Genomic DNA, 9,729 nt, shown 5'->3' with positions numbered 1-9,729 from the left:
ATTATGGCCTGTACTTCAATTGCCACGGTTATAGAAGTGCAGATATTTTAAGCCGCAAGGAAAAACCGCGGCCTTATAATTTTGACTAAAAACTTTGGCCCAACTCCAAAAATTTAGTGCCCGCCATGTTTTCCCTCTTTTCTATTTGTTTCCCTCTTTCTCTTGTTTTATACTTATTTTATTTTTTAAAAAACTAAAAAGAAAAAAACTAAAACAAATAAACATAAAGGGGGATTAGGGTTAAGTGACCTTTGGGATTCTTCTCTTCTCCCTCTCATGATCGTGAAGCAGCAACAGCGCCGCGGAAAGCCTTTCTCCTCCAACGGAACCGACATCACCACACAGCCACCGTGAATTATCACCTCTCATCTCGACTCTCTTCTATCTCTGGTCTCCACGCGTTCTCAATCTCTCTCTCTTCTCAAATCCCATGTTCTCTCTCGGTTCTCTCAGATCAATCGAAATCACGCCTTTACTGATCAGAGAAGCTTTGACGGCTTCTTCCACGGCGGTGAGACAGAAGATAAAAAACAAAGGTCACCACTCAGGTACGTCTTCGACTTTTACGCTTTGTTTTCTCCATATCAAATTTCCTCCTCTTTTGCTTCTGAGTTTGAATCGTCTTTTTTGTTTTTCGTCTTTGTTCCAGTTGTTGATACGTGGATGGAGTTGATGCGGGTTGAAGGTTCCTTCTGAGTTTGTGAAGACTTGAAGGATCGATCGAAGAAGATGAAGAGGGTATGCCGTTTTCTTTTTCTTCTGCAAATTGATGAATGGTGACTGAAGGTTAAAGAAAAACGGTTATGGCGAAAGGTTGAATGAAGATTGGATCGAGAGAGATGGGGTAAAGGGAAGGATTTCTGTTAGAGGTTGTTATGAGGTGAATTTGAGAGAAGGTGTGAAGTATGAAGAAAAGTCAAGGTTGAAGATGAGAGAGAGCAGAAGAATCGATGGAGGGAGAATGATTCGGTTACAGGTTCTCCTCTCAATTTTCTTTTTCTGATAGTTTTTCTTCAAATTTTTGTTATGCTGATTTTTTGTACAAGGATTTGAGGGAACTGAATCATAGTTGAGGGCCTTTTCTGTGTATTTTTGTAGGTGAGTGTGTATGAAGATTTTTGTATGTTTGAGAAAAGTTTTTGCAGAGAGTATCATCTGTTTTTCTTCTCTGCAGAGGTAGGGTTTAAAAGGAAGTTTTGGTGTATTGTGTGTTGCAGATTATGAAGTATGGTGTTTGAATATAGTTTGGATTTTTTGCAGATTATGAAGTATATGGTGTTTGAATGTGGTTTGGATTTATGTTAGAGGACTTTCCTTGTCAAAGGTGATGAGCTTTACCTGTTCTATTTAAAATCTTTACATGCTTGATTAGATTTCAAATAATATTCTAAAAGTCATAATGCTTATTTTTTCTTTCAATACCTCTCCATAGGGAAACAAACTTGTCCTCAAGTCGTAGCTGACAAAATTGTCTTTGAATGTTGAGTTTATTCTCCCATGTTGCACCTTCTACACCCTGTCCTTTCCACTTAACTGTGATTTTCTGAACATAACAGCCTCCTTGCATCACTATCCTTCCTTTCAACAATAGTACCCCCTCTTTGTAGCTGAACCATTTGCGTGTTTCCTGATATTCTTTCATAGCCTGAATGATGCGAATTAACTTGACATCTCAGTGAACCTCATCGATAATATTTTGACAGTGGAGTTGACATTGGACATTGGTAAACAGTGTCTAAATGTGATATAGAAAACCAGGAACTAATCAGTCACCCGTTACAAAGACTCAACTGCACGGGTGAGCATCAAGTGTGATAATTGTGTTGTTGTATAACTGCAAAATTTGTTTGTGTCTGTGTCATGTGTAAACTAATTCTTGCAGATATTTTGAGTTGGTCTGTTATTTATTTGTGCTTTTCATATATAGGAGCATTCTGTTTATAGAAAGGGCCTTATTGTGGTGTTTGTCTCTTTCAGACTAACAAGCCTAGCTGAGTGGTTCTCATGCTAGGCTTTGTCAGGCCGTGGTTCAGCTTGAGCGGCTATGTGAATTGGCTAAACTTCATCAGTTGAGTCCAGGTATAAAAATACTTATACATCGTGTTCTAAACAACTACTTAGTCAACTACTCGTAATATGTCCTGCACATACCTTAATTGCAAGGACATAAATCATCAAATGTTGCGGTGTTAAACCTCTATTAATCAATGTGATACTGGAAGGTATTAAACCTCTCTTAATCAATGTGATATTAGGTGGTATTAGACATCTTTTTCCAACTGGTTTATTAGATAATCACTTGGATTTCCTTTTGTAAAAGGAGCACTTGATTCTGAATTTGACAGAAGCACAATTCATTGATTTTCTTATCCGTAGTTATATCTTAAGCTTTGTCTGTTAGTGTAGAATGAACCATGCACTCTAGAGGAGTATAATCCTAAAAGGAAACTTCCCTTCAAGACTTAATTGTTGATAGCATTTAATGTACTTCCCTTCAAACAATACATGAAATGATTTTAAAATTGTTAATTGAATTCTTTGGTTAGGTATTTGATATATTACTGGCGTCATTTATGAGAACTGTGCTGAACACATACAAGTCAAAATTTACCCAGGTATACTTTTGTTATTTTTTGTAGTGTATCTAACTTGCCTGTATTATGTTCCTTGTTGGTACCATAAGTTGCTATCTTTGTGAAGCAATGGATTTTAGATTATGAATGAGTAATCTCTGAATGCTTTTGCATGGGGTTGGTATGTTTTTTTTTTGTATTGAAATATATTTGTTATTTAAGTTGTATTTTGGATTTCGAGTCTTGATGTCTTTTTTTCATGTCATTAATCTGCGTAGTCTTGGCATTATGTGCTTAAATTCAACTCAGCTGCCTGCTGTACTTGTCTCACAGTTCGTGTATACAAGTATTTATGTGTATATCTATATATAGATGTTTTATATATGTGTGCATTTCAGATTCTTTATGGGATATCTGCCTTTTAGCTGTTGAAGAGAGAGACAGAATGATAACATTTTAAAGAGATTCTTTATGGTATATCTATTTACTGTTTTGATCTGAACCTGTGGTTTTGATTGGTTTTGTGGAGATGAATTGGGCATTAATCATAAGCTATTGTAAAGAGATTGGTTGAGCTGTGTTTCTTTTTACAGGTAGCTAAGCAAGGTAGGGTAGATGATCCAAATATTGATTTTTAATGTGCATATCAGTTTCATCTCCTTTCATATAGTAACTCAGTATTATTTTTTGTGTGTGTTCAAGTGTAGACACCAACCATGAAGTGTAGACATTAATGATGAAGAATTGAGTCTTGAGGAATAGAAGACAATCAAAGAAATTGCTCCAATAAGGTAGATATAGATTGTTTTATGGCCTAAATGTTATATAGAAACCATGAACACATTTTTTAGATATGATTGTTATGGTATGAGATTGTTATATCTGAACATTTACATCTGTAATGCATTGGTACAATATATTTACTAGCTCTAATGAATGAACTGATTGTATTGATGACTCAAATACTTAGATCCCATAAGAGTTTATCACAAAAGAGTAATGTGTGCCCATGAACAGATTATGACCTTAGAAGAGGCTATTGATTGTTTATGATGATTGAAAACGTTATTTATCTATTGATTGTTTATTGTTAATTATATATATAAAATAACATATTTATGTAATGATACAGAAATAAACAGTGGCTACATAAATGGTTTAGAATGCATAACATATAACAACGGTTTTAAATAGGTGGTCATAACTAAACCGTGGCTATATCTTGAACTAATACTGTGTCGTAAACGTTAAAATGAAACCGTGGCTTTACCATACAGCCACAATTTTTAAGTCATGGCAAATACAAACCGCGGCCTTAATCAAGCTACCTAAACCGTGGCCTAAAAAAGCCACGGTTGTAAAAAAGGCGTGGTCTATACCAAAAAACCGTGGACTTTACTTTTGGCCACGGCCGTATACTCCACAGTTGGATTTCCGTGGCCAAACCGTGGCCTCAGCGTTACGCCACGGTTATTTTGCATAAAGCCTCGGTTTTCTGGGCGTGGTAGGAGGCCTTTTTTTCTGTAGTGTCAGTTTTTATCTTTGACATACACGCAGTTTTATATGTACAGAATTTAAAGTGCGGGAATGTAAGATGCGGAAAGTAAATCTACGCTATTACATGGCTTCGGGAGGGGGATTACAATAATAATCGGGAGCACAAAAACTAAAACCCTAAGCTAAATTATTACATTACTCGTGCGAGAATTAAATCTAAGTTTATTACAAATTATTTACAGGACTTTAAATAAAGCAAACAAATTATGTTAAAAATAGAATCGAGAAATGGAAAGGGTGGATGATAAAGGAAAAAAAAAGTTTTGAAAATAAGATAAAAATCCTAAGTCTAAGTTTTTAAAACTAAGTTATTTTTGGTGTTTTTAACTAAATTAAGAGTCTAATTTAACCTAATTAAAAGACTAAATGATAAAAAAAATCTAACCTAATTTAATTAAATCTAAATTAAGTCTAAACTAATTGTCTATTAATGTTTAAACTAAAATTATTTTTTTTGTAGTTTTTGGAATTTGAGTAAATTAATTAAACTAATCAATTATACTAAATAAATTAACCTAATAATATAATAATATATATTTTTATTCAAAAATTAAGTGATAAAATATAAAAACCTAAATCTAAAAGAAAAATGATTTTGAGTGATTTTGATTGGTTGATATTTAATTAAAAGTAAAAACTAAAATTATTTAATTAAATAAAACAAGGGGGGTGTATTTTGCAATTTGAAAATGAACTGATTTTAGTTCAAAACCTGCATATGGGCCAAAAACGAGGGGTGTGAATAACAACACGCACAGGCCCAGTCTGATTGTTTTTATTTTTTTTTTCTGAATTTAAGTCATGTGGGGCCCATGTTTTTAAGTAACAACCAGTCATGTTTTATCATTTCGCCACGCAAGCCATGGACCTGTTGATTGGCCAATGAGGAGACTGGAAGGAGCCACGCGTGCACTGACTCTCCCCTGGGACTTGTTGACAGCCGGAACGGTGTTTTCCGGTCGTCTTCTCCGGCGAGGTGGTTTTTAGAACCTGCAAAATCGTTAGTTTTGAAGCAAAAAGAGTACCCTATCCACCTAATTCGAACCTCCTGAACACGATGGTGGCCTTGGTTTTTTCTAAAAGTGTTTGTATTAAGAGATTCGAAGCAAAAAGTTCAAACACGGTTAAACATGGCAAAGGTTATTTCAAGGACCTATGCTTCCATGTGCTACGTCAAAGCTCCTCTAAATCACCTCACAAACTCAAAGCAAACGTTAGATATGATTTATATATGCATGTGAATGAGATATAGGTTCAAGAAAATTTACCAATTCGGAGAGAGTGAGTGAGGCTTCTTTGAGGTGTTTTAGCTTCGTGTAAGGGTTGGGTTTTGGTATATGAAGGCTCAGAAGAGTGTTTGTGTACTTGGTTTGGCTTGAGAATGGATGGAAAATGAAATTCGAATTTCACAAGTTCTTTGATATTTTTTGAAAATTTGTGAGTTTCTTGGCTATTCTTTTGCTAGATCTTTGTGTGTGTTGTGTTGATGAAGTATACTACTTCATTTATAAGCAATGAAGTGCTTAAAATTGAAGCAAAGAAGCATTGATTGCTTTGTTGAACTTTTGATTTTTTTATATTAAAAATCTTTGAATTTTTGACCATGGCTTGATCTTCTTGGTCTCTCTTGCTCTAGGCCTGCTTTGTACCTTCATGCTGCAGAGTATTGATCAACTTTGGTGGCTTTAGCTTAAGAATGAAGCATGGTATCATTATCCTTCACCATTTCTTCTTTAATTTAACTTTAAATGTAATAAAATTAAACCAAAAAAGAAATAAAAAATGTCATGGGCCTTAGGTTGGTCGTGGGAGGCCCTTAACAATGTTAAAATCATGTTTGGATCATGAAAAGTTGGCCCCTTTTGGAAAAAAAAAATTTTTGATCAATGTTTGTTTCATGCATTTTCCCAAAATATAGCTAACTTCAACAAGGCATAAATCCGTCAATTTTTATCATATGAAAGAGTTCTTGTACTTTTTAGAAACCTCAAGATGTCCTCTACAAGCTACTTTGGAAACTTTTTTCATTTGGAGAAGTTATCTTGATGTTATGGCCTTTGACAAAAAACCACTTTTTGTTGACTTTGAAAATGACCTGTAATGTCTGAGCTCATATTTTTCAAATGGTGAATCCAATGACCATGGGATCAATTGCATTTGAAAGATAATTGAATTTCCTTTAAAACAAGCTTTGGTTGGAATATTTTGAATGAACGAGGAGAGAGTTATGGTCAGTCAAAGTTCAGTTGACTTTTTAGGAGAAAACCCTAATTTTGAAACTTAGGGTTTTGTTGATTTTTGATCCTTCCTTATTGAATTATGATCAACCAATTATCAAATGATGAATATTTTGACAAAATATGGATGTTGACAAAAAATTTCATTTTTGACTGTGTTGAATTTTCGGTCAAACTCGTCGTCTGTTGACTGTTTGAGCTGCTGACTGTGCGTCTGAGCGAATTGAAGTTTGAAAATTTGTATGGGGGTACTTTGAGATATATGGAGGTCCATGAAATCCATTTGAGGTCTCAAAAAACTTGTTCTCCTGAAAAAACAAAAACCCTAGTTAGGGATTGTTCGTGTAGGAGACAGTTAAGCGTACCTGATTTTTGTGCAGTGTTGAGTCTCTGCTGACCATGTGATTATCAGAAGACTTCTAGAACAAAAATCTTGGAATTTTGAAACGCAAAAGATTGATTTGATTGATTGTACAAAACACGGAGAATCGTGCTGTCAGCGGGTTTGACTGTCAACTGGCCGTTCAGGCATTAACGTAACAGTTAAAGTGAAAATTCAACAGTTAAAGTTAATTTTTCCTTTTTTGCTTTTTGTTGTGTTAATGGTGAAAATTTATTTACATGAGTTGTTAGAAAAACAAAGACATAATAAATAAATAAAATATACTGTACGCGAACGAAATTACCGATAATAACCTTGAAAAATATTTTAGGCACAGAAAAATAAATATTTAACTGGCAGAAAACACACAAAATATTATCTGGATAATTAAACTACAGTACGACGTTTAATACTGACAGTACAAATATTACATAACACAATGAACAATACGACAAATAAACGGTACATTATTTGAAAGCAAAAGATACGAGAAACTTTAAAAATGACGATTAAAAACCCATGCTATAAATAACAACATATAGATGATCGGGAGTGTAAACAACCCAGGTCCGCATTTTTCAGGACTATGCAGACAGAAAAAGGACATGATCACCACCAAGACGGTGATGACCATAAGAAAACACGTATCCATCCACTTCGCCATTTTTGCCGTGGAAGAAGAGAAAAATAAATATGAGGTAGAAATTTGAGAGATGAGTTGAAATTTGATGTGAGAATTTATGAAAAAAATGAGAGGTATTTATAGAGTGAAAAGAGGGATAGAGACGTTGGGGAATGAAGTGATTTCGTACAAAAAAGGAAAATTTGAGTGGTAGGGTTTGAAAAGAGATATGTATAGAATAAAGTTAGGATTTAATTTTGAAAGAAAGAGATTTGAAAAGAAAGGAAAAGATTTTGAAAATAATAGAATATAGTACAAAAATTAGTGGGAAACAAAAACTAATAATAATTTACTCGTTACAAGTACCGTCTGAATCCCCGGACTCTGTGCCTGCAAAAAATTTAATTCTGTACCAATTGCGTCAGTACTATTTATCTGCAAATAAATCTCAAATAAACAGCGTGTATGAAGTGATAAACAGTAATTGGCGTTTGTGTAAGAATAAATTCAACAGCGAACCAAAATACCGTATAAGAAAAATTCTAAAAACCGAGTATTCATAAAGATGCGGGCAAATTTTTAGACAGAAGTCTGTTGCCTTATTTCTGAAACTCCCAAGATTATATGACAGAAGTCTGTTGCCTTATTTCTGAAAAAGATGCGGGCAAATTTTGGGGTATAACAGTTGCCCCTATTCAATCTTCTTAAACCTGATTGGAATCTGAAGGTAGAAGATGATTGAATATTTAGATGCCCTGAAAGTTTGCACTTACCTCCACCGGAAGTGATGTTGGAAATTGCATTTGAATGTTGTTTGAGAAATGTTGTTGGCAGATCGAAACATTACCTGAGATGGGCTTTCAGATGCCATCTGGAAAATGTTTGATGGTTTGTTCATCAGAATGAATCAATTGATTATATCTTGATGAAGGATTTGAAAACCTCTGTGTTGACCGTTTCGGAACCGTCCGGGGTTACCGCTTTAAATCTTGGAGGCTGATCATTACGGAACTGTCCAAAGTTTTTCCACTTTAGATTTTGAAAGTTGATCTACGTGAAATCGTCTGAGGTATCAGCTTTAGATCTTTGAAGGTTGACTGCTTTAAGGAACCGTCTAAGGTATCGACTTAGATCTGAAGGTAGATCGTTGTGGAACCGTCTGAGGTATCCGCTTTGAATCTTTGAAGGTTGATCGTTTTAAGGAACCGTCTGAGGTATCGACTTAGATCTGAAAGTAGACCATTAAGGACCCGTCCAAGGTATCGACTTAGATCTGTGTTGCTTGTTTTGAGTTGATAGGTGATTTGGAAAGAGAGATCTCTTCAGAATGAATCTTTGGCTTGATTATATCTGAGAGGAATGTTCGTCTGAATAGAATTCAGGGGAACACTGCATGTGACTGAGAACAACGTTTCTGAGGATATTCGTCCACTTGAAAAAATCAAGTTAGTGACATGCAATGTTATGATACATGTAATGTATATGTTGAGATTCTCAAACTAAATGAGAAATGTGCATGTTATGTATGCGTTTGTCATGAAACATTATATGCTGTGTATGAATATGTGTATGATGTATGATGCATGGACATGACTTATGCAATTTAGAGCGTATCAAACTTCTGGTTGGGAAAATAAATCCCTGCTTGCTATTTTGGAAACGAAAGCATTGTGATTGTTGATGATTTTTGTTCAAGTATACTCGGCTGGGGAAATTCCTCACGGACCAGAGTACTCTATTGAGGGATATTTGGCTACCGCTTGGAGATGAAGGTAGTTTGAACATTCTGATTTTGATGCCCTTTGAATGGGAATGAGAAAGATGCATAATCCTCCGATGCACTATTTGACCAAGCCTCGATGTGGGGACCACATCTTCTGGGGATAGTGCTCTTGAAAAGCCTTGCTGGGGAATAAAGTTTCTCGAATCACTTTGTTGGAGAGAAAAATCTCATTGAGGAATTTGCTGAGAAATACGTCTCTGTTGGGGAACTTTTCTTCAGATGCTGGTTTCGGGATGATGTCCAAATGATTTGGATATTACCTGAATGCTATTCCTGTTTTTCTCATAAACATCACTCATATTCAAATGCATATGTTCATTCAAAATTATCATTGGGACGTTTACGTATTCAAAAACAGAAAAAGTGAAAACATTGATTTTGAGCATGAGCTGCATTGATTTTGAAAGAGAGCCATAATAGGCGGATTAGTACAAGGAGACAAAATCCTAGTAGTAGGAAATTGTCATAAAACTTTGAAGACTACTTATAAAGAGAAATAGCTATGTGAAAACAATCCAGTCAAGTTTCAACTCTGCTATTTCCAATCTGTCTTTGAGTATCTCATCCCTCATTTG

The 9,729-nt window shown here is 35.0% G+C and overlaps 1 long non-coding RNA gene across 4 annotated transcripts; it reads left to right on the top strand.

Annotated features, from left to right (window-relative positions):
• Nucleotides 1–234: 234 nt before the first annotated feature.
• On the top strand, nucleotides 235–3,350 carry LOC131629975 (uncharacterized). 4 transcript variants are annotated; one of them, XR_009292164.1, is made up of 8 exons: nucleotides 235–548; nucleotides 650–976; nucleotides 1,099–1,176; nucleotides 1,261–1,324; nucleotides 1,978–2,079; nucleotides 2,547–2,615; nucleotides 2,972–3,179; nucleotides 3,281–3,337. It is a non-coding gene; the product is annotated as an uncharacterized LOC131629975 (long non-coding RNA). The 4 variants fall into 4 exon arrangements; XR_009292166.1 differs by having other exon boundaries at nucleotides 3,103–3,179; nucleotides 3,281–3,295; XR_009292165.1 differs by lacking the exon at nucleotides 2,972–3,179 and having other exon boundaries at nucleotides 3,281–3,350.
• The last annotated feature ends 6,379 nt before the right edge of the window (nucleotides 3,351–9,729 follow it).

This window comes from Vicia villosa, unplaced genomic scaffold (genome assembly GCF_029867415.1).
Source record: "Vicia villosa cultivar HV-30 ecotype Madison, WI unplaced genomic scaffold, Vvil1.0 ctg.000625F_1_1, whole genome shotgun sequence".
In the NCBI taxonomy this organism is placed as follows: Eukaryota; Viridiplantae; Streptophyta; class Magnoliopsida; order Fabales; family Fabaceae; genus Vicia; species Vicia villosa.
The sequence above is the reverse complement of the archived record's forward strand: the minus strand, read 5'-3'. Positions and strand labels throughout refer to the sequence as shown.